The sequence below is a fragment of the Piliocolobus tephrosceles genome, chromosome 10, assembly GCF_002776525.5.
Source record: "Piliocolobus tephrosceles isolate RC106 chromosome 10, ASM277652v3, whole genome shotgun sequence".
Classification (NCBI taxonomy): Eukaryota; Metazoa; Chordata; class Mammalia; order Primates; family Cercopithecidae; genus Piliocolobus; species Piliocolobus tephrosceles.
The window spans coordinates 12722852-12741901 of record NC_045443.1 but is presented as its reverse complement, the minus strand read 5'-3'; the positions used below and the strand labels follow the sequence as shown (position 1 = coordinate 12741901).

Here is a 19050-nt window from a genome sequence, read left to right as displayed (position 1 = left end):
TGATGACAAGCTAAGGACAGAAATAAAGGAATTTAGAGACTGGCTTTCAAAACAATAGCCTGGATTTCAAGCCTATTGTCTTGTTGCTATTTTGAATTTCAGAAGCCAAATATTAATTTCTTTTTTTCCATTCCTTTTGTAACATCTAAACAGTGCCAAAACCCTATCTCCAGGGCAAATGGATTCCCCAGGCAGATGAGAAAAATATCACATTACTCATGTTCAGAATATTACCCCAGGTGCACAAGTATTGTGGAATTTTGTGCATTTGGATGGAAGACAACTGTTTCCTTATCTTCTTCCAATGTCAGGAGTAAGTTTGGTGATTATAACTTTGGCAATATCTTTTAAGCAGAATTAGTATATTATGTAACATGTTTTATGACCATCCTTAATAAAATTTTGGGTTATGGCTCCTTACAAAATGATTTTAAATATTATTAAGCCGTAATATATACATGCAGTCATCGTGGAAGGAATAAATACATTGGTCATTTTTTTGGTCTCAAATAATTTAAAACAATCTTTGTGATTTCTCATGTCAAGGGGCCATAGTAGTAAGTCACAACACATTAAATTGACCAGTTATTTTAGTCTAGTCTCTTCATGATGCAGAATAGTACACTATGCCTGCTCTGGAGGCTGAGTCAGTGGTTCCAAATCCTAGCTCCCACACTATACAGCTTTGGGCACATTACTTATCCCCCCAAGCCTCCATTTCTTCATCTGTAAAACAGAAATGCCAGTAATAGTACTCGTCTTGTTGGGTTGATAGGATTAAATGACATAATGTATGTAAATACCTGGCACATGTTAAATATTAGTTGTTTTTATTGTTGTTGTAATTATTCTTGACTAAGAGAGGAGATGATATTCAAGTCACCAGCCTGCTGACTCAAAGAATTTCTTCAATATCTAACTTTCTTGATAAATGAATTTTCTTAAAATGTCAAGTGTTAAAATTAACAGTTGAATTTCTCTGAGTCTTACATAGGAAAACTAGAATTAACCTCACTCCTCCTAAAATAAAAGTAGAAAATACGATGAGGATGTTGATCCAGGAAGAACCTTCAGTTTCTTGAAAATTATACTCCAGCTTCCCTGTGCCACCTCTTTGCTTACAAAGTTTTCGTTTTTGCACATTGCAAGTCAGCATTCCTCTTTCAAAAAATAAATATTCTGAACTGCCTTGATTAGGATTCTGAATTAGAAACAATAAGTTATATGCCAGTGTTATGAGACAAATGTATAGCCAGTTTATATTTCTGACTTGGAGTAGTCCAAATGCTATCTAAGTATTAATAAAATTTGTATTTATTTAAAGTAATTCGGCAACTCACATTTTAAAAATTGTCTTTTCTCCCATAGTGTTATAAAGAATCCACACATTGTTCCTAGTATGGACAATCAGGTGTGGTTATAAAGTATCTCCCAATTAAGGCTGTTAGGACTTAGATAATGGCTTCCCAAAGGTCAGATGTTTTGACCTGAGGAGAAACAGATTTCTTGAGTTCTTTCCACCACCTTGTGATGGCACTTCAGGGTCAATCTGTGAAGCTGGAATTCTCATTCAGTTGCCCCTAACTAGATTTTGAAGGGAAGAAGCAGTGGAGGATGGGGAGAGTAACTATTGCAGTGTCCATACTAATTCCTAGATTCCTTTCAAGATTGAGGACCAAGAGCAATCCAATTTGGCTCTGAGAATGCTAGTTGAAATCCCTCCTCAGCAATTCAGCCCTTTTCCCTCTGCCTTTCTTTAGTCAGCAGGGTCCCATGGTGACCGGTTTTAAAAGAAATCATCCTCTTCAGCAGTTACCTAGCACCATGGCAACGAGGACGTCAGCAAAGCAGGATAGACCCTGCACAAAACAGCTCCAACCAGGCTCCCTCCCTGCCTCTCCACTTCAGCCTTGCCTGAGACCTAGGGATGGGGCTAACAATATCTAGACTTGTAGATACCTAGACACACCCAGAATTCCTGTGTGTTTCTGTGGTTTTCCCCGTAAGCACAGATACTTGGGCATACAGTAAACTATGTTACAGAAATCTCCCTCCCCCCCTCCAAAAAAAAAAAAAAACATAGATCATATTTAAAGGGTGAGGATGGGTGATGGGATGGGGACAGGGAGGTAGGTATGGGATAGTCTTTTGGGTTTAAGGAAATATAAAACTTATGTTTGTGTTTATAAGGTAACAGTAAACTGATGGTAGGGGAAGTCAGAGCCCTAAACATATGATGTGGTTTATATTTAGGCACAGGACCTCAGGGAAATTTTTAAAAATATTATTATTTACTTGAGAGTGAAATAGACAAATGGCTTTAACAAGCACTGAAGGGGGTGTAATGCTGTCCGTGGTGCTGAACACTCCATTGTCCCAGATTTGTGCTAAGGGGGATCCAGAGGGCAGGTTAAGGAACACCTTGCCAGGTCAGGGTACTGACTTTAAGAAAGAAAGAGAGGGGTTGAGGTTAAGAAATCATCGTTTATCTTCCATACTGAGCAACTCTGAATGGTCAGGATAAAATCTTCAGATAGAAAAAAAAAAAAAAAATAGAGAAGGAAGGAGGTTTGGGTGATTGAATCTTCCCCTTTTCATATGGAGATTTTTGGTCTGAGCCAATCAGGGCAGAGATTTCTGCTGCTTTGCTCCTGAAAGGAAGAGTGGGGGAAGGGAGGGAGAAGATGGCCACATTCTCCCCTTCAGCCACATGATCCATTTCCCATGTGACACATTCCAGAGCCTTGGAAAGGAGAAAGGAGGGGCAACAAGAGAGTGGGGCTGGGGGCGGGAAGATGGTTTAACAGTCTACCCTGCACAGCGTCATCTTGTCTCCCTAACAGGAAGCAGGCTGTGAGCCAAGGGAAAGGCAGAGGACAGAAATGAATGTGTTTCCAGGCTTTCCTGGTGGTTTATGGCATTCTCCAAACTCGTATGCAAGGGCTATTCCTGACCAAGAAGATCTAAGGAGAACGTCTCTGAAATCAAGTCCGGATGAAGGTATGTGATAGGAATCCCTTGGTATTGCGACTGAAATTTGGCTCAGAGGACATAATGCCTTATTTTTCTCCAGGCAATTTAGAGATTTTGTCCTGCCTTAGATGCTGGTTAGAGGCTTTAGGTTTGTTACCAATCCAGAAAAGATGCCTAGGTAGTTCTGTAAAATGAAAATTTGTCAGAGTATGTGCCTGTTGAAAAATTGAATGGAAATTGTGTATGGTGATAATTAATGAAACAAAGCACTCATTGATGAAAAGGATTTTTTCCCCTTGAATCCTGGAAAGAGGGGAAAAAATTACCGAAACCAACTAGCTTTCAGCATCACTGCAATAAAAACCTGTTTCATCCCTTTTCAGCTGCTATTGCTATGCCCAGAGGTTATTGGCAGTGGCTTGGGGAGCCAAAGTGGGCAAGCATGCTGTTCCTTTGTGCTGTGCGATCATCTTCCTTCTGATGTTCCTGGTACCAGGGCTGCTTGTGATTGTTCCCAGCTCTGATTTAGGACAGTAGACTGCCACAGAATTTCACATCTTGTAGAATTGCTAGCCACAAGACCCTAGGGAAGTTCTCAAAGGAATCTATCAAAGTTACTGGCTAAAATAATCAGCCATGAACTCAAATTTTCATGTCTTTGACTATTTTCAGCACAAAGAGAGGGGCCCCTTTAAATTTTATTATGTCTTTATTTAACAAATACTTAAGAAAGTTCTTGCTAATGTGCAAGGCATTCTTCTAAGCACAAACAGTCATTGAATCCTTATAAAAACCCTTTGAGGAAGGTTTTATTACCCACATTTTAGAGATGAAGAAACAGAGGCACAGAGAAGTTAGGGAACTTTCCCAAGGTCACACAGCTAGCAAATAGTAGAAACAGAACTTGGACCTAGGAAGCTTGACCCCAAAGCCCGTGCTCTTAACCACTATGAGCTATGCTGCTTGCCTCCTCATATTATTTCAAATGATGTCAGCAGTCAATTTGGCTTCAAATTTCGTTCAACTGATGCTACTAGAAGATTGAATCAGCTTGCTTTGCTAAAACAGATCACCAGAGAAATCTATATTTAATCTTAAATTATCCCTGTAGTCACATTCTGTACCCCCAAGTAACCCAGTAAGTAATTGCTGTTCTGTTTCCCCTGTACTGTATAGATCTCTGTAGTAAAATGCTATGTTACTATGGTGACCAATTGATGTCTAAAGAAAAAGAAATCTAGAATTATGTCATGGGTTTTTTTAAAAATCAAACCTAGAAACACTCTTCCATCCTCAGAACCTGGCAATGCCAGCCTAAGCATGTTATCTTTAAAAGCACCTACCTAGTTCTCAAAATAAAATAAACAGATTAAAAACTTATAAAACTATGTATATAAACTGTAATATCAAACTGACTGGATTTATTGTTTTAAAATGATATTATACCTTAAAATAAGGGAATAGGTGTCTTTTGCAAATTATTTTAGGTTTTTAAGGGTAAAAGAGGAGATTTGCTAATAACTTTTTTTAACTGCTAGAAATTTCTGAGATACAGAGATTTCCTTTTTTGATCTGTGTGGATTTCCTTCTGGCCTTTGATAATAAAAGATGACTGATCTGATTCCTATAAGCTATGGAAAAACTAAAAAGTTACTAGTTCCCTTCAGGGTTTCATTGCGCAGTACTTTAAAAAGTAATCGTGTCCTCCACAATATTGAACTTTAGTCTTTTAGCTTAAGCCTTTGATCCCTGCTGAAATCTACGTTTCCCTGGGACAAGTAACACTTTTATGCTATTATAGTCACATGAGTGAGCTTCTTGAGGGATGGTATCCTTTCCTCTTTGGATTTCTAGCACTTATCACTAGGCCTGATTTATGGTGAGCTCTCAATATACTCTTGTGAATGAAGTCTGAGAAGACTCAAAACAATGACAGTATTCTGCTGGTGCCAGTTTGGGAGTCCATGCCTGTTTTATTTTGCATGTATTTATAGGGAGGACAGTGAGGAGACACATGTGTAGTAAGAACTTGGTAACAGTCAAAATTATGTCTGAAGTTTATATAGTTAGACTGGCCCTGGAGCAGCAGCAAATTAGAGTTTAGAAAGTATACATAAATTATTTCCTGGAGATCACCAATCCCCCTGACATTTTTATTTACATTTAGAATGAAGTTCTCCTGATATTTTTATTCATATCTAGATGGAAGCACCCCTAACAGTCTTATTTTCCTCTGATGCTTTGCGTGGTCCCATCTCCAAGTGTTGAAACAGTTCAACTCAGTTTGAGAGTGAATGTCTTGAGAAGTCAACTCGTGGCCCAGGCAATTCTCTCCTAATTCAGTCTGGCTCCCAGTCCTTAGAACTCTGTATAGAAAGCTCACAGGACTGCAGGACTCTTTCCTAGGGAACTCTGGGATCTAGAGGGTCAGTGTGGGTTAGGATCAGACTGCCTTTCCCAAACCATGGCATGACTGAAGAAGATTGTTCTGAATGAAGAAGATTGCCCTGGGGCATTTTGAAAGCTTGGTCAGGATTTAAATTCAAAGTAGCAAGATAGTAAGGCTTAAATAGTCACCCTCCTGATAATATACACAAATATAACCTATGATTTTTCCATCTAATTACATCATTAAGGGGTTATGGATAAGGTGTGGGTCCTTGAATTCTACCAGCTCATGCTGCTCACCTCAAGCATTACCTGCTGAGCGAGCTGCACAAAAGAGACAACAGCCCTGATGGAAGCACAAACCAGCTGGCAAGTGCTACATGCCCCCCACACATGCAGGGCTTCTCAGATAAGCAGGGCTAGCACTCACATGATGCATGGATCTGGAAGCCTAGCTGCGCTTCCTACGCATCCCTCTGGAATCTAAAAGGGGGCAACCTAGTCAACCAGCTAAATGGGAGGATGGAACAGAGGGAGAGAAAGTGGAGAGGCTTCCCCTTGAGGAGAGGCCTTGCCAAGTATGATTTCAACCTAGAGGTGAGGGGTGAAAGCAGAAATAAGAAGAGAGACAATGAGCATGGGTGAAGAATATGAGAAAGTGATACCTGAGTCCTGCCTTTCAGACACAACAGCTTGCCTGCAAGTAAACCCTGCCAAATGAGTCAAGGCCTGCCAGGGGAATGATCAAATCCGTTCCTAGGGTGTATATAGGGAGGGGAGAGGAGAGAGAAGGACCAGAGTGTGGACGCACTTTCTTCTCTATCAGCTAAGGCAAAAAATTGGATGACATGGGAGTTGTGATCTCTGAGAGGATGGTTTAGAAAGGAAAAGGGAGGCTGAGTGCCATGACTCACGCCTGTAATCCCAGTACTTTGGGAGGCTAAGGTGGGAGGATTGCTTGAGCCCAGGAATTTGAGACCAGCCTAAACATAGGGAGACCTTAGGCCAGACATGGTTGCTCATGCCTGTAATCCCAGCAGTTTGGGAGGCCGAGGTGGGCAGAACACTTAAGGTCAGGAGTTCTAGGCCAGCCTGGCCAACATGCTGAAAGCCCATCTCTACTAAAAATACAAAAATTAGCTGGGCATGGTAGGAGGTGCCTGTAATCCCAGCTACTGGGGAGGCTGAGGCAGGAGAATTGCTTGATCCCGGGAGGTGGAGGTTGCAGTGAGCCGAGATTGTGCCCCTGCTCTCCAGCCTGGATGACAGAGCAAGACTCCGTCTCAAAAACAAAAACAAAAACAAAACACCAGGGAGATCTACAAAAATAGCTGGGTGTGGTGGCATGCACCTGTGGTCCCAGCTCCTCGGGAGGCTGAGGGGGGAAAATTGCATGGGCCTGGGAGGTTGAGGGTGCAGTGAGCGGTGATTGCTCCACTGCACTCCAACCTGGGTGACAAAGCAAACCCTATCTCAAAAAACAAAAAATAAAAGGCAAAAGGGGAGTTACCATCATTAATATATTTCCCTGTTTGTAGAGTCATTTTCCCTTGACCAAAACTTTAAAGCAGTCATCTCCTGGAGCCTTTCATTCAGTCTACTCTTCCAGACATTGCATGTCTGTCATGTTTAATTCTCATAGCAACTCTCTATGATATGCATTATTAGCCCCAATTTTCGCTGAGGAAACTGAAGCTCAAAGAGATTAACTTACCTGTTCAATGTCCACAGATGGCAGATAGAGTCAGGATCTGAATCTAGGTCTTTTTAAATTCTGTGCTTTTTTTACTATATCACAAGTAAAGTTCTTCTGTCTGCATTCTTTTAAAACATGTTTTTGGATATTAGATTAATACAAATATCATTCTAGAAAATTTGGAAAATATAAAGCAGTATAAAAGGATAATGACAATAAAAATCAGTCATAATCTTGCCACCTAGAAACAATCACTGTTAAAATTTTGGTGTATTCTCAATTTTTTTTTAATGCATATAATGATAACAAAAGCAAATATTTGTTGAGCACTTGCTTTGTTTCAGACATTGTCCTTAGCTCCTTTCTTGTGTAATTTATTTTATCATAAAAAATCAATAAAATGAATATTGTTGTTATTTATTCTAATTTTATTTATTTATTTATTTATTTTTTTTGAGACAGAGTCATGTTCTGTCGCCCAGGCTGGAGTGCAGTGGCGCGATCTCGGCTCACTGCAAGCTCCGCCTCCCAGATTCACACCATTCTCCTGCCTCAGCCTCCCAAGTAGCTGGGACTTCAGGTGCCCGCCACCACGCCTGGCTAATTTTTTGTGTTTTTAGTGGAGATGGGGTTTCACTGTGTTATCCAGGATGGTCTCGATCTCCTGACCTTGTGATCCACCCACCTTGGCCTCCCAAAGTGCTGGGATTACAGGCATAAGCTACTGTGCCCAGCCTTATTTATTCTAATTTTATTGTTGAAGACACTCAATAAGCACAAACAAGTAAAATAATTTACCAATAGCTATACAGATTATAAGTGACTTGAACCCCAGGCAGGCTGACTTTAGACCAGGCTTTCTCAACCTTAGCACTGTTGGCATTTGGGACCAGATAATTCTTTGTTGTGGTGGGGGTCGGGGACTGTCCTTGTCATTGTAGTGTTTTGGGTTTGTTTGTTTTCCAGAGACAAGGTTTCACTCTGTCACCCAGTCTTGAGTGCAGTGGTACAATCGTGGCTCACTGCAGCCTGAAACTCCTAGGCTCAAACTCCCAGGGCTCAACATGCCCTATCTTCTTTCTGCGTGTTAGTTTTTTCCCTTTAGGTCTACGATGGTCCCACCTCAACCTTCCAAGGAGCTGGAACTGTAAGCATGCACCACCATGCCCAGCTATTTTTTTTTTTTTTTTTTGATAGAGACAGGGACTCACTATGTTGCCCAGGCTTGTCTTAAACTTCTGGCCTCAAGTGATCCTCCCACCCCAGCCTCCCAAAATCCCAAAGTGCTGGGATTACAAGCATGAGTCACTGTGCCCAACCCATTGTAGAATGTTTAGCAGCATCTGTGGCTTCTACCTACCGGGTGTCAGTAACACTTCCCTCTCCCGGATATGACAACCAAAAATGTCTCTAGACATTTCCAAATGTTCACTATGAGGCAGAATTATCTCTGATGGAGAACCACTAGTCTAGAACCTGTGCTCTCAGCCACTATACTGTATAGCCTCTTCATATTTCAAATGCACATAAAGAGCCAGACGTGGTGGCTTCTGCCTATAATCCCAGTAGTTTGGGAGGCCGAGGTGGGCAGATCACTCCAGGTCAGGAGTTTGAGAGCAGCTGGGGCAACATGGTGAAACCCCATCTCTACAAAAAATACAAAAGTTAGCTGGGCATGGTGGCATGTGCCTGTAATTGCAGTTACTCGGGAGGCTGATGCACAAGAATCTCTCCAACCCAGGTGGCAGGTGCTATAGTGAGTTGAGATGACACCACTGCACTCCAGCCTGGGTAACAGGGTGCAACTCTGTCTCAAAATAAAATATTAGGTTGGTGTAAAAGTAATTGCAGTTTTTGCCATTACTTTTCATGGGAAAAACTGCAATTATTTTTGCACCAACCCAATAAAGTGAAATAAAATGCACATAAAGTCATTTTGTTCTATATCCAAAGGGAGAAATAAATCTTCAAATTTGGGTGCAGGCCATGAAACTTTGCTGGAATGTCAGTGGCTTTATGGATCAAGAAAAGTGCTCATTAGTAGATTCTTATTAAATGCTTATTAGTAGACTCAGAGAACGAGTTACAAGCTCACAGTTGCCCAGGAGAGAGAATAACTGCACTTTTCTCTCTGGTTTGCTGTGCCAAGCACCTTAGCCTTCAAGAATTTAGATTTCATGTGTACACTTGTGGCCTATCAGGACAGTGTATATAAACAAAGGTGTCAAAATATATTGCTGTGTCTCAAACAGAGCATGTTGCAAATAACTGCTTACTAAAAAATAAAGTATCATTGGTTTTTAAAATTAATTCCAATAAATTTCAGGATATATACATAACAATGTTTTTTTCAGTATGATTTCTTAGATGGAGATTAAACAGTTGGAATTATAGGTCGAGCTCCTAGAATTGCACATAATTCTGGATATATGGGGGTATATCACACATATGAACACATTTGTCATGTGCCTCTGAAGAAGAAAGATTGAAAATTGCTTCATAGGTGATTTTTTTTTTTTTTTTTTTGAGATGGAGTCTCACTTTGTCACCCAGGGTGAAGTGCATTGGTGTGATCTCGGCTCACCGCAACCTCCACCTCCCAGCTTCAAGCAATTCTCTTGCCTCAGCCTCCTAAGTAGTTAGGATTACAGGCGCCCACCACCATGCCCAGCTAATTTTTCTATTTTTAGTAGAGACAGCGTTCACCATGTTGGTCAGGCTGGTCTTGAATTCCTGACCTCAGGTGATCCACTTGCCTCGGCCTCCCAAAGTGCTGGGATTACAGGTGTGAGCTACCCCGCCTAGCCAGCATAGGTGATTTGAATCAACCATTACTGAGATGCAGAGAGAATTGAATTAAGAAGCACTGAGAAATGATCATTTATAAACTGTCTAAAAACAGATGGCACTGTATATATTATCCATGTGAAATATATGAAAATACATGTTTAGCCATGTTTTCATATAGTCACATAATTTGTCCATGAAAAAATACACGTTAATGAGATATTAAATTTAACATCTGCAGCTAGGCGCAGTGGCTTACGCCTGTAATCTCAGCACTTTGGGAGGCCAAGGCGGATGGATCACTTGAGGCCAGAAGTTCAAGACCAACCTGGCCAACATTGTGCAACGCAGAATTGAAAATTCTCAAATAATAGAGCAAATATACAAATATAAATGGAAGACTTTCATTTTTCATTTCCCATGTCTACTAAAAATACAAAATTTAGCTGCACGTGGTGCACATGCCTGTAATTCCAGCTATTCGGGAGACGGAGGCATGAGAATCGCTTCAACCCAGGAGGCAGAGGTTGCAGTGAGCCAAGATGGCACTACTGCACTCCAGCTTGGGAGATAGAATGAGACTCTGTCTCAAAAAAAAAAAAATTAACATCTGCTTTATAAACTTGAAGGTTGCTTTCTAGAAAACCCTGACTGAGGACAGTGGTACAGATCAAAATTTACCCGGAATGTTGATATAAATAAGATGTGAGACAGAAGGTGACTGCTCCTGAGAAACAATGCTTAGTAACTTCCTGCTCAGTGCTGATACTCGCTTCTTAACAAGTCCTTCACCTTCTTTTCAAATAGCTGTAAATCTCAACTACTTCATTGTTCTTTGCTTTGACCTTAATAAGTCTAGTCTTTGCCTCTTGATACTGAAGTCAGAACTTAGAAATGAAACCAAACATTCACCTCCAAAACAACTGGTTCCCTCTAACTCAACGAGCACACAGCAGGTGTTCAAAAAATGTTTGTTGTAATGAATTGAATTTAGTGAGGTGCAAATTCCTTGGTCAAATTGTTTTCTTCAGAATTTGAAAGACCTCATACTGGGAAGAAAGGTGTAGAAAACTGACAGAGGACTCTCAGAGATTCTAGAAATGTTTCTCTTCCCTGAGAGGCTTGGTATTAGAATGGAAAGCAAACACAGGTGGCAGGTCCTCTTTGACCAGACCACTTCTTGCAAGGAATCTTCAGTAAGAAGTTGTTGACACATCTAGGGTAGTACTGTGAAGTCTGGGCTGGACCCTAGGGAAAATTCGTCTTTCCTTTGGAGACCCATGCTACTGATCTTTGATACCAAAAACTCTCAGTGCTGGGCCCCAGCAGCCCTAAACAACTTCCCTCTCCTCCCATCAAAATGCACTCTGAGGACGAGCTCTCTGCCAGATGAAAGTGGTCGGTTATAAATTAAATGAGCTCATCTCAGATAACAATGTCCACCTGTCACTTTTTGCTCATACAGCTGAAATGACCTTAGAAATCACTAGGCAAACTCATGCATAGTGTAGATATGGAAACAGAGGTTCAGGGAGATTGATGTACTTAAGGTCCTTATGCTGAAATAAAAATAAGACCGGGGTCTCTTGACTTGTTGAGTGCTTATAATCAGAATTAGAACCCAGGTTTCTTAGCCCCCAGCCCAATGTGTAAGGTGAAGTGGAAAGCACTTTAAGATTTTTGGTTTTCTAATATTTCAGATGCTAGTAGGGTAGAAGGTGATAGAATGACTGGTATGAATTTTAGTACTCACATTCAATTATGTAAGAAATGCTATATTGAGTTAGTTTTTATTGCTGCTGTAACAAGTTAACACAAATTTAGTGGCTTAAGATAACACTGTTTATTATCTCACAGTTCTGTAGGTCAGAAGTCTGGGTGGGTTTGGCTGAGTTCTCTGCTTAGAGTCACCCAGGGCCAAAATCAAAATCTTAGCAGGACTGTGATCCTTTTTAGAGGCTCTGAGGTTGACTGCCCTCCCAGGCTGAGTTGGGTTGCTGGCAGAATACAGTGCCTTGTGGTTGTAAGACTAAGAGCCTATTTCCTTGATGGCTATCAGGTGGGAGCCATCATACCTCCTAGAGGCCTCATCCTGACCCCTCTATGTGGGCCCCTGCATCTCAGAGCCTGCAATAGCATGTCAGTTCTTTCTCATGCTTGGAGTCTCTCTTTGACTTCTCCTGCTGCTGCTGCCAGAGAAAGTTCTCTGTATTTAAGGGCTCATGTTGGGCCTACCTGGATAATCCAGGATAATCTCCCCACTTTAAGGTTCATAACCTTAATTATTTTGCAGAATCCCTTTTGCCGTATAACGTAACAAATTCACAGGTTCCAGGGATTAGGGCATGGATATCTTTGGGGGACCATTCTGCCTACTACTCATATTATTTCCTTTAAATAATGGCAAGGCTGCATCCTACCAGGCTGATGGGAACATCAGTGGCAAACATTACTGAGACTGTCTTCCTCTTGCTAGGTCCTTTAGTTCTTACACAGAACAAAATCTATGAGGATGCTTTGTTCCTCTCAGCTCTACTTATCCCTCTTTCTCTCTAACCTGCTCCCCATGTGATAATTTAGCTGTTTTTATCTACAAAAAAACCTCTGAATTGCGTCCAGGACAACACACTATCACAACAGTCCTAAGTCCAGGCCTCAAGGAGCCTAGAACATTGTTAAGGACCTGGAAGGTGACTGGGACCCAAGGCGGCATGTTGGCTAGACTCTCTTGTCATCTGTCAGCAGCAGGGGTCCTGGCGAGTCTACCTTAGATGAGCCATTCTTCATCATCTCTGCTGCTGCTTCCATTGCCTCCCCGACCCCAGCCCAGGGGAGGGTCCTTACCATGCTCTCTTATAGGAGCCTACTCTTTCATTGGACTTACTACAACTTAATACATTCATTTCTTCTTAGCTGTTTACTACTCTCTACCCCTCTACAACTAATTACACTATGATCTTCATGAGGGTAGGGATACAGTTTTGTTTACCATTGTGTATCTAATTATTAACATAGCACATTCTGGAGCATAGTATGATCTTAGTGTATATTTATGGAGAGATGAATGAATTGATTCAAATGGGCACAGGTTTTCAAAAGACATTTTTCCAAATGTACATATTCAGTAGCCAGCTGATATCTCTACATGGATATCTAGTGGGAATTTAACTTATCTAAGATGGTATTATTGATTTCAAGCTCCCTAAACTTTTTCTCTCTTGCTCTCAGGCTTTCAAAACTAGGAGTCATCCCCATCCCCTAACCCCATCACACATCAACTAATCTTCTTGTTTCTGTCTCCATAATACTTTCAATATTCATCTACTTTTCTCCACCTACACTGCCACCACCCTGGTCTAAGCCACCATCATCACTTACTTATGTTATTGTAATAGCATCTTATTTATTTAGAGACAGAGTCTCGCTCTATCACCCAGGCTGGAGTGCAGTGGTGTGATCCTAGCTTACTGCAGCCTCAACCTCCTAGGCTCCAGCAGTTCTGCTGCCTCAGCCTCCCAAGTAGCTGGGAGCCTCCCGCCACATCCAGCTAATTTTTAATTTTTTTTTTTTTTTTTTTTTTTTTTGGTTTTGGTAGAGATAGGGTCTGACTATGTTTCCCAGACTGTAATAGATTTTTTTTTTTTTTTTTTGAGACAAAGTCTGGCTGTTGCCGAGGCTGGAATGCAGAGGTGCGATCTCAGCTCACTGCAACCTCCGCCTCCTGAGTTCAAGCGATTGTCCTGCCTCAGCCTTTCAAGTAACTGGGATTACAGGCGCCCACCACCATGCCGAGCTAATTTTTATATATTTAGTAGAGACAGGATTTTGCCATATTGGCCAGGCTGGTCTCGAACTCCTGACCTCAAGTGATCCACCTGCCTCGGCCTCCCAAAGTGCTGGGTGTAATAAATAGCCTGTTAACTATTCTCCCTGCTTCTACTCTTGGCCACCTACACAGCAACTAAAGTTGTATTTTTAAAAGATAAATCTGAGTGAGGGGGTTTTAAAAATGTCATATTCATTTCACTCCTTTGCCTGAAACCTGCAATGGATTTTCCTTCAATAGAATAAAACCATGCCCTACAATGCCCTGTGTGATCCTACCCTTGCCCACCTTTCCAGTTATATCAGGTATCATTTCTTTGGCATTGATATGCTACAGCCACCTAACAAGCTCATTCCAACACCAGGGTCTTTGCACTTATCATTTCTTCCGCTTGAATGTTGTGGCGGGCTTCCTGTCATTGGGGTTTCAGCTGCCCCAATGGGGGGCAGGTTCTTTAGAGAACCTTTCTCTAACCACTCCATCTAAAACCAGACCCTGTTTCAGTCAGGGTGCTTTCAGAGGTGAGTAACAAAACTCAAAGTGGCTTAAGCCATAAAGACATTGATTGCATTTAGTAAGTCTGGAGGTGAGTGTCCTAGCAGCACCACAGTGTCAGGGCACTGTGTCTCGGTGAGTCTCAGGACTTCCACTGACCTCAGAAGATACCCCCCAGTGCCCTGACATCTTCATATGACAGTTTACAGCGGTAAGAAGCAGAGAGGCCCATGAGAATACTCACCACACACCTCTTTCCTTTTATTAAGGAAGAAACATTTTTCCAAGACCCTCCCAACACCCTGTTGGGAGACTTTCTCTTGTCTCTGGCCAGAAGAAGATTATACTGATGTGACAACACCTAGCTGAAAGGGATGGTGGGGAAATTATTATCTTATCTTTTTAGCCTCTTAAGTAAGGCAGGAGAGGGAGGAGTTGGGAATGGTCATTGGGTAACCAGCTAACCAGCCATCTGCCATTCCATTTCCCACCAATTCTTGGTCCCTCATTCTGCTTTCTTTTTCTACATAGCACTAATCATTTCTGAATTACTGACATTTTTATTTGTTTAGCTGTTTATTATTTGTTTCCCATGTTAGAAGTAAGCTCTATAAAAACAGGAATCTGGTCTGTCTAGTTATTATAACATCTGTATCCCCAGCAATGAACACAACTCTGGCCACACTAAGTGATTTTTTAAAAAAATGGATAGATGTTATGATTGAATATGCCATCATAACAAAATGGTCATTTCTTAGGGTGAATTTTTTTTTTTTTTTTTGAGATGGAATCTTTTCTGTTACCCAGGCTGGAGTGCAGTAGTGCAATCTTGGCTCACTGCAACCTCTACCTCCGGGGTTCAAGCAATTCTCCTGCCTCAGCCTCCCAAATAACTGGGATTGTAGGCACCCACCACCACGTCTGGCTACTTTGTGTATTTTTAGTAGAGGTGGGGTTTCACCATGTTGGTCAGGCTGGTCTCAAACTCCTAACCTCAAGTGATTCACCCACCTCGGCCTCCCAAAGTGCTGGGATTATAGGCATGAGTTACCACACCCGGCCAGGATGAAATTTTTTTGCACTTGTTTCTTTTACATTTTATCTTACTTACAGATTTTGTGTGAATGTAGGGAGGTTGGGAAGTTCAGTATTAAACCTGCAGCTGTGTGCTGTGTACAAGGAACTCTACTAAGCTACTAAGCAGCAGTTGGGAAGAGAAATATTAGATAGTATTCTTTATACATCCATGGAGGTGATCACCCCCAAAGAGATGCCAACGTGACCTAACATTTTATTCATGCAACATTGTTTGCAAAGAATTAGGGGAGGACTGCAGCCTGTGGACAACATGTAGGGTAAAACTCAGGCTCCTTTCTGTTATATTCATTTGGGTAGGGTATCCACCCAGTGGTTATCCATTCTCTCACAAAACCGTCAAGGAGGTGAAGTTTATCTTCTTCAACTTTACCTTTCACCCTTCACCCAGCCCTTCTCATAATGACACCCCATCTTAATTCTCTCCGTTACTGATGGTCCTCATGGCTTTTGCTTTTGGCATCTCTTCTGTTCTCATTTTCACTAATCATAGATTTCAGAGATAGAATGAATGGGTCTCAGAGATCACTACTCTACTGATAAAATATAAAACCGAAAAAAAAAGTACAATCAGTCTTTAAGAAACATTTATATTTTAATAGGGATCTTGACTTTAAAAAGGATGATGCTGTAATTGTGAGAGCGGGTGATATGTCTGAATTCATGTGAAGGATAAAGAAAGAGGCAAATGTGATAGGAGAGTAATAGTCCCTTAAATCTAGATAGGCAGAATTTCTGAGCCAGGAATGTTCATGGTTGTTTTAAGCTATTTTGTGAAGATAGAAGAAATTGTTTTGAAAACAGCTCTGTTTAAAAAAAATCATGTTACCATGAAAGCATATCCAGTTTCCAAACAAAAAGAAAATACACCCAGTCTGAGCTTGAGAAACTGCTTGATCCCAGTTAGGAAACAGTTTGAAAGGTACAGAGCTGGATTATTATGGAGGAATACTTATATATATTATATAAGAGGAGGAGAGGAAAATGACCAGTAGAGAAACTTCCAGGCCTATAAGCTTGTGGCACCAGGAGTCTCAGGTGGTGGAAAGAAGCTCTGTTTTCATTGACAGTGTGAGGTTCTTTTGCAGTTATTCAAAATATCTAATGGAAGTAATTTTTTTTTTTTTTTTTTTTTGAGGTGGAGTGTCACTCTCTTATCTGGGTTGGAGTGTAGTGGTGCGATCTCAGCTCACTGCAACCTCTGCCTCCTGGGTTCAAGCAATTCTCCTGCCTCAGTCTCCCTAGTCGCTGGGATTACAGGCGCCAGCTGCCACACCCGGCTAATTTTTTTTTTTTTTTTTTGTATTTTTAGTAGAGATGGGGTTTCACCATGTTAGCCTGTCTGGTCTTGAACACCTGACCTCAGGTGATTCGCCTTCCTCGGCCTCCCAAAGTGCTGACATTATAGGCGTGAGCCACTATGCCCAGCCTCTAATGGAAATAATTTAAGCAGCATGGATTCTATGGGCTTTTGGAAAAGGAGTATTCGGTCCAGTGCATTATGTATTTTGATGTAGGAGATCTTAAAAAGTTTGATCTGGCCAACGTGTCACATAAAATCATCCCCAACTTGGAGAAAATGTGTTTATTTATTTGGGCCTCAACGATTTTCCCCTTAAAAACATCGTTGTAAATTATGATTAGGTACCCAGGCCCCTTCACAAAAGTCATTTACCCTTGATCATGTGACCAATGTTAGTGTTATTACTATAGTATGTGATGTGTAATATGGTTACTAAAATTTGTCATATGGTTTGAAAGACTAATTTTTGAAGCAGTTGCTATGTGCCAGACACAGAACTAGGTGTTTTGTAGAACTATATATAAAAATAACACCTGTTGTTTTCCTCATATCATCTAAGTTCTGTGTTTTAACTCATCTAAGTTCTGTGTATATTCTCTCATCTAATTATAATAATCAAATGAGATAGGAACTGACTATCCTTATTTTACAGATAAGAAAATTGGAGCTCAAGAGGGTTAGGTAACTTGGCCAAGGTCACCCAGCTAGTGAGTGAGTGATAGGAATAGGATGCAACTGACTTCAAAGCCTACATACATATCTGCTTTGCAGTATGCCTACTGTGTGAGATTTAAAACATAGATTTTTTAGCAGAAGATTACATTCTGGGTGTAGGTTTGCCAGATTTAACAAATAAAAATATAGGACACCAGCAAAATGTTGCATGGGATATTGTATGGGACATACTTTTAGTAAAAAATTATTTGTTATTTATCTGAAATTCACATTTACCCGGGCATCCTGTATTTTATCTAGCAACCTCATCTGAGTCGACATTGTAAGAACATGTTTCACCCTCTCTGGTTTTCCTGTTACCCCACCACAGTCATGCTGGTGGCTACCTAGCCTTATGTAGTTTTATAAGCCACTTAATGTTCATGTCAGAGTCTTATCTCAGCTGGGCATGGTGGTTCACACCTATAATCTCAGCACTTTGGGAGGCAAAGGCAGGAGGATTGCTTGAGCCCAGGAGTTCAAGACCAGCCTGGGCAACATAGCAAGACCTCATCTCTATAAAACACACACAAGCACACATACACCAGAGTCTTATCTCAAGGCCACACAGCAAGAGAGCCACTTAGGAAGCTTCAGAAGAGCTTGTGTGGCCTCCTGAGCCATTTTTAAGTTCAGCAATGTGTGTAAGTTCAGGACTTAGGATAGGCTGCCCTGAAAACCCTGCCCTACTGGAAGTGGTGTGCGGGTAAATGTTTAACAACTGGCTCTGCAGAGTGGGGGAAAGAAAACAAAACTTCAATTTTTGGTGTTTGCCATACTCCTACCGTGGCTGATTCATGATATCAACATGATGTCTTTGAGCCCGAAGTGGGGAAGAAATGTATATAGAGTTGGCTCAGGGTTCCCCATGTAAGCCAGTCCCAGCCCACTAGTGTTACAGGCATTTCTCATTTTCACATGTAAGCAAATCAAGCCTACACAACAATGAAAGGTTTAAGATAAAATCTCCGTACCGTGGTATTTCCTGAATTTAAACAACGAAAATTTTAAAAGATAATTTCCTACTTGGGATAATACAATTGATCAAATTTTTTCCTCACTTCAATTCAAATTGAAGTCTAGAATTCTGCTCTCATTCTGTTTAAAAGGCAACAGTTAATTATACATCATGTTGAAATTCCAGTACTCTCACATTCTTTATTCTGAAGAAAGGTTATTTCTCCAGGCCAGCATGTCTGCTGCACTTTTGACGCTAAGCTGCTGTGCAGTACATTGTGGAAGTGATCATTTTTTAAAACTGTTCACTATGTCACATATTTCTGAGCTAGCATATTCAACAGATGTATCTGTGGGTAGGCTCTAGGGAATGACTTTGTATTCCTCTGTTTGAATGAAGAGTCAAGAAAGACTTAGCTGTGTACAGCCAGTTTGACTCTCTGAATTCAGATCCAGCCCTCTGTGGTCTCACTGATCAGGAAACCCTGATGGTAGTTAAGAGCAAGGGCTTTGGAGTGACCACTTTCCAACTGTATGACTTTGGGGAAGAACTTCAGTTTTTTTTTTCATTTGTAAAACAAGGCCAGTAATTTTACCTACTTTGAAGGGTTACACATATAAAGTGCCGCACATAGTTAAGCACAAAAACAAGTATTAATTCTTGGTAGTATTAATGCTATAACTCCTGTCATGACTGTAATCTTACTGCTCATTAGTAAATAGCCATATGTATCCATATAGGTCCGGCAGATACTTACCATTCTACAAAAAATGTTTCTATTGTGGTTTTTTTTTCAACCAAGTCATGTAAAACAT

General features: G+C 41.0%; 1 protein-coding gene across 1 annotated transcript in view; it reads left to right on the top strand.

The window, feature by feature from the left end:
- The window catches only part of GPR19 (G protein-coupled receptor 19), a 36681-nt gene that overhangs the window by 9184 nt on the left and 8447 nt on the right, over positions 1–19050 (top strand). Inside the window, exon 3 of the mRNA XM_023226237.3 lies at positions 2844–3000. The gene's annotated coding sequence lies outside the window, so the exon portion shown is untranslated. The remainder of the gene's footprint in view (positions 1–2843; positions 3001–19050) is intronic.